Below are 6,000 nucleotides of genomic sequence, written 5' to 3' on the forward strand. Positions count from 1 at the left end.
CTTGCCTTTTTCTACAATCTTAGGGGGCCAGAATTTAGTCTTTCACCATTAAGTATGTTACCTCTAGGCTTTGTGTAGATGCATCTTATGAAGCTGAAGAATGTCCCCCTCTATTTCTATTTTTTTCCGAGAATTTTATCATAAATGAGTGTTTGATTCAGTCAGATGTTTTTTATGCATCAATTCGTATGATCATGTGGCTTTTCTTCTTAAGTCCGCTAATACGGTGGAATATATCCACTAACTTTTGAACACTGCACCAGCCTTGTATTTCTAGAGTAAACCCCACTTCATCATAGGGTATAATTCTTTCAATACATTGTTGATTTATGTTTGCTAATATTTTGTTAAGGAAATTTCTGTGTATATTAATCAGGGTTATTTGTCTACAGGTTGTTTTTTTTTTTTTTTTGTAATATCTTTGTCTGCCTTTGGTATGAGGGAGATACTGGCTTCATGAAATAGAGAAGTGTTTCCTCCTCTTCCATGTCCTGGAAGAGATTATGTAAAGCTGGTGTTAATTCTACTTTAAATATTTGGTAGACTTCTCCAGTGAAACCATCTGGGCCTAAAGACATCTTTTTAGGGAGTTTTAAAATTGCAAATTCAATATTAAGAATTATAGGGCAATGAAATGATCTATTTCATATTGGGTAAGTTGTGGTAGACTGTATTTTTCAACAATTTGTCCATTTCTTCTAAATTATATTTATGTGTGTAGAGGTGTTCATAGTATCCCCTTACTGTGCATTTGATGTCGACAGGGCTTCTAGTGATATTCCTTGTTTCATTTCTGATAGTGGTTATTTGTAGCTTCTCTCTTTTTTTCTTTGTCAGTCTTACTAGAGGTTTAACAATCTTATTGATCTTTTCTAAGAATAACCTTTTTGTTTCATTGATTTTTTCCTATTATTTTTCTGTTTTCAATTTTATTGATTCCCGATTGTTTCTTCATTATTTTTTCCTTTCTGTTTGCTTTGTGTTTATTTTGCTCTTTTCTAGGTTCTTGGGGTGGGAGCTTTGATTATTGATTTGAAACAAATAGAATATGTTTCTAACCACAGTAGCCGGGATTACAAGCAAGCACCACCACGCCTGGCTAATTTTTTATTTTTAGTAGAGACCAGGTTTCTCAATGTGGGTCAGGGTGGTCTCGAACTCCCAACCTCAGGTCATTGGCCAACCTCGGCCTCCCAAAGTGCTGGGATTATAGGCATGAGCCACTGCACCCAGTGCATGTGTCTTTTTGGTAGAATGAATTGTTGTCATTTGGATACATACCCAGTAGTGGGATTGCTGGGCCAAATTGTAGTTCTGTTTTAAGTTTTTCAAGAAATCTCCAAACTGCTTTCTATAGTGGCTGAACTAATTAACATTCCACCAACAGTGTATAATCATTCCCTTTTCTCCACAGCATCACCAGCATCTGTTGTTTTTTTGACTTTTTAATAATAGCCATTTTGATTGGTGTGAGATGGTATCTCATTGTGGTTTTGATTTGCCTTTCTCTGATGATTAGTGATATGGAGCATTTTTTCACACTTGTTGGCTGCATGTCTGTCTTCTTTTGAGAAGTGTCTTTTCATGTCTTTTGCCCATTTTTTTTAATGGAGTTGTTTTTTGCTTGTTCATTTGTTTAAGTTCCTTATAGATTCTGGATATTAGACTTTTGTCAGATGTGTGGTTTTTGAATATTTTCTCCCATTCTGTAGGTTGTCTGTTTACTCTGTTGATAGTTTCTTTTGTTGTGCAGAAGCTCTTTAATTATGTCCCACTTGTCAATTTTTGTTTTTGTTGAAACTGCTTTTGAGGACAGAATTACAAGTTCTTTCCTAAGGCTAATGTCCAGAATGGTGTTTCCTAGGTTTTCTTCTAGGATTCTTAACAGTTTGAGATCTTACATTTAAATCTTCAATCTACCATGAACTAATTTTTGTATATGGTGAAAGGTAGAAGTCCAGTTTCATTCTTCTGTGTATGACTAGACAGTGAACCCAGCACCATTTATTGATTAGGGAGCTTTTCCCCATTGCTTATTTTTGTTGACTTTGTTGAAGATCAGATGGCTGTAGGTGTGTGGCTTTATTTCTGGGTTCTCTATTCTGTTCCATTAGTCTATGTGTCTGTTTTTGTGCCAGTGCCAAGTTATTTTGGCTACTGTAGTATTATAGTGTAGTTTGAAGTTGGATAATGTGATGCCTCTGGCTTTGTCCTTCTTGCTTAATATTGCTTTGGCTATTTGGGCTTTTATTGTTCCATATGAATCTCACAATAGTTTTTTCTAGTTATTTGAAAAATGACATTGGTAATTTGATAGGAATAGCATTGAATCTGTAGATTACTTTGGGCAGTATGGCCATATTAATGATATTGATTCTTCCAATCAATGGGTATGGAATGTTTTTCCATTTGTGTTACCTATGACTCCTTTCAGCAGTGTTTTGTAGTTCTTCTTGTAGAGATCTTTCACCTCCTGGTTAGAAGTATTCCTAGGTATTTTATTTTCTTTGTGGCTATTGTGAATGAGATTATGTTCTCGATTTGGTTCTCAGCTTGAATGTTATTGGTGTATAAAAATGCTTCTGATTTTTATACATTGACTTTGTATTCCAAAACCTTACTGAAATTGTTTATAAATTCTAGGAGCCTTTTGGTGGAGTATTTGGGATTTTCTAGGTATAGAAACATATTATCTGCAAAGAGAGATAATTTAACTTCTTTTTTTCCTATTTGTATGCCTTTTATTTTTTTCTCTTGCCTGACAGCTTTGGCTAGCATTTCCAGTACTACGTTGAATAGGAGTGGTGAGAGTGAGCATCCTTATCTTGTTCCAGTTCCCGAGGGGAATGGTTCTGGTTTTTTGGCTATTCACTGTGTCATTAACTGTGGATTTGTCATAGACAGCTCTTGTTATTTTGAGGGGTGTTCCTTTGATACCTAGTTTCTTGTGGGTTTTTTATCATGAAGGGATGTTGGATTTTATTGAAAGCTTTTTCTGTGTCTATTGAGATGATCATATGGTTTTTGTTTCTAATTCTGTTTATGTGGTGAATCAGATTTATTGATTTGTGTGTGTTGAACCAACCTTGCCTCCCAGGAATAAAGCCTAATTAATCATGATGAATTAACTTTTTGATGTGCTTTTGGATTCAGTTTGCTAGTATTTTGTTGAGAAGTTTTGCACATATGCTCATCAGGGATATTGGCCTGCAGTTTTCTTTTGTTGTTGTTGTTGTGTCTTTATCAGGTTTTGGTATCAGAGCGATGCTAACTTTGTAGCATGAGTTAGGGAGAATTCCCTCCTCCTCGATTTTTGGGAATGCTTTCAGTAGAATTGGTACTAGCTCTCCTTTGTACATCTGGTAGAATTCAGCTATGAATCCATCTGGTCTGGGGCTTTTTTGTTTGATAGATTTTCAAATTATGGATTCAATTTTGGAACTTAATATTGGTCTGTTCAGGGTTTCAATTTCTCACTGATTCAATCTTAAGAGATTTTGTGTTTCCAGGAATTTATCTATTTTTTTTTTCTAGATTTTCTAGCTTGTGTGCATAGAGGTATTCATCATAGTCTCAGAGGATCTTTTGTATTTCTGTGGGATTGGTTGTATAACATCACCTTTGTCATTTCTGATTTGTGTCTATTTGGATCTTCTCTCTTTTTTTCTTTGTTAACCTAGCTAGTGCTCTATAATCTTGTTTATCCTTTCAAAGAATCAACTTTTGGTTTAGTTGAGTCTTTGTGTGGATATTTCAGTCTCAATTTCATTCTATTATTCTCTGATTCCAGTTATTTATTTTCTTCTGCTAGCGTTGGATTTAGTTTGTTCTTGTTTTTGTAGTTCTTCTAGGTGTCATGTTAAATTGTTAATTTGAGATCTTTCTTTTTGAGGTAGCACTGCAAATGTTCCTCTTAACGCTGCTTTTGCTTTTAAAATCTCCCAGAGATTTTAGTATTTTGTGTCTCTGCTTTTATTTATTTCAAAGACTTTTTTGGTGTTTGCCTTAATTTCGTTGTTTACCCAAGAGTCATTCAGGATAAAGTTGTTTAATTTCCATGCAATTTTGTGACTTTGAGAGGTCTTCTCACTATTGACTTCTATGTTTATTCTACTGTGGTCTGAGTGTAAGGTTGGTATAATTTTGATTTTTTTGAATTTATTGAGACTTGCTTTCTGGCCAAGAATATAATTTATCTTGCAGAATGTTTGGTGTGCAAGATGAAAAGAATATATATTGTGGGTTGATAGGTGTATTCTGTGAATGTCTATTAGGCCCAATTGGCCAGGTGTTGTGATTAAGTCCAGAATTTCCTGGTTAGTTATCCGCATCTATGATCTGTCTAATGCTGATAGTTGGGGATTGAAGTCCCCCACTATTATTGTGTGGCTGTCTAGAAGTACTTCTTTTATGAATCCTGTTGAATTGAACTCTTTATCATTACGTAATGGCCCTTCTTTGTTCTTTTTAACTGTTGTTGGCTTAAGGTCTGCTTTATCTGATATAAGAATAGTGATCCCTAATCTTTTTTGTTTTCCATTTGCATGGTAGATTTTTCTGTAACCCTGTGCTTTGATCCTATGGGTGTTGTTACATGTGAGATGGGTTTCATGAAGATAGCAGATAGATGGATCTTGTTTTTTAATCCAACTTTCCACTCTATGCCTTTTGAGTGGGGTGTTTAGACCATTTACATTGAACACGAATATAATATGTGAGGTTTTGATCATGTTGTGAAGTTCTTAGCTGCTTGCTTTGTAGTTTCGATTGTGTGGTTGCTTTGTAGGGTCCGTAGGCTATGTACTTCAGCGGGCTATTGTGGTAGCCAGTATCACTCTATTGCTTTCGCGTTTAGACCTCCTTTAAGGATCTCTTGTAAGTCTGGTTTAGTGGTAATGAATTCTCTTAGCACTTGCTTGTTGGGAAAATATTTTATTTCTTTTAGCTTAGTTTGGTGGGATATGAAATTCTTGGTTGGACTTCCTTTTCTTTAAGAATCCTGAAAATAGGCCCCCAGTCTCTCCTGGCTTGTGAGATTTCTGCTGAAAAGTCCACTGTTAGCTTGATAGTGTTCCCGTTGTATGTGATTTGACTTTTTTCTGCAGCTATATCTTCAAGATTTTTTCTTTAGGGTTGACCTTGGACAGTCTCATGACTCTATGCCTTGGTGATATTTGTTTTGTATAGTCTCTCACAGGTGTTCTCTGGATTTCTTGTATTTGCATGTCTACTTCTCCAGCGAGAATAGGGAAATTTTTTTATTTTTTATTTATTTTTTTATTTTTTGAGACGGAGTCTCACTCTGTCGCCCAGGCTGGAGTACAGTGGCGTGATCTCGGCTCACTGCAAGCTCCACCTCCTAGGTTCACACCATTCTCCTGCCTCAGCCTTCCCAGTAGCTGGGACTACAGGTGCCTGCCACCACACCCAGCTAATTTTTTGTATTTTTAGTAGAGCCAGGGTTTCACTGTGTTAACCAGGATGGTCTCGATCTCCTGACCTTGTGATCCACCCGCCTCGGCCTAGGGAAATTTTCTTGACTGATTCACTCAAATATGTTTTCCAGATTATTTACTTTTTATCCTCTCTCAGGAATGCCAATAATTTATAAGTTTGGTCTATTTGCATAATCTCATAGTTCTTGAAGATGTTGTTCATCTTTAAAAATTCTCTTTATTTTGTATGACTGAGTTAGTTCAAAAGACTGGTCTCCAAGCTCTGAAATTCTTTCTTCTGCCTGGTCCAGTCTATTGATAAGACTTTCAATTGCATTTTAAAATTTCTTAAGTGAGTTTTCAATTCCAGAAGGTCTGATTGATTTCCCCCTTTGGAAGATGTTTGTCTCTTCCTTCATTTCGTGGATTGCTTTGAAAGTTTCTTTGTGTTGATTTTCAACCTTGTCTTAGATTTCATTCAGCTTCCTTGAAATCCATGCTTTGAATTCTTTATTTGTCATTTTTGAGTTTCCATGTTGGTTATAGACCATTGCTGGAGAGCTAG

General features: G+C 35.8%; 1 protein-coding gene across 1 annotated transcript in view; it reads left to right on the plus strand.

Annotated features, from left to right (window-relative positions):
* Positions 1 to 3,444, plus strand: part of PSMB1 (proteasome (prosome, macropain) subunit, beta type, 1) — a 41,545-nt gene extending 38,101 nt beyond the window's left edge. The window contains exon 7 of the mRNA XM_011983392.1: positions 3,413 to 3,444. The gene's annotated coding sequence lies outside the window, so the exon portion shown is untranslated. The remainder of the gene's footprint in view (positions 1 to 3,412) is intronic.
* Positions 3,445 to 6,000: the final 2,556 nt, after the last annotated feature.

Source organism: Mandrillus leucophaeus, unplaced genomic scaffold, assembly GCF_000951045.1.
Source record: "Mandrillus leucophaeus isolate KB7577 unplaced genomic scaffold, Mleu.le_1.0 Scaffold249, whole genome shotgun sequence".
NCBI lineage: Eukaryota > Metazoa > Chordata > Mammalia > Primates > Cercopithecidae > Mandrillus > Mandrillus leucophaeus.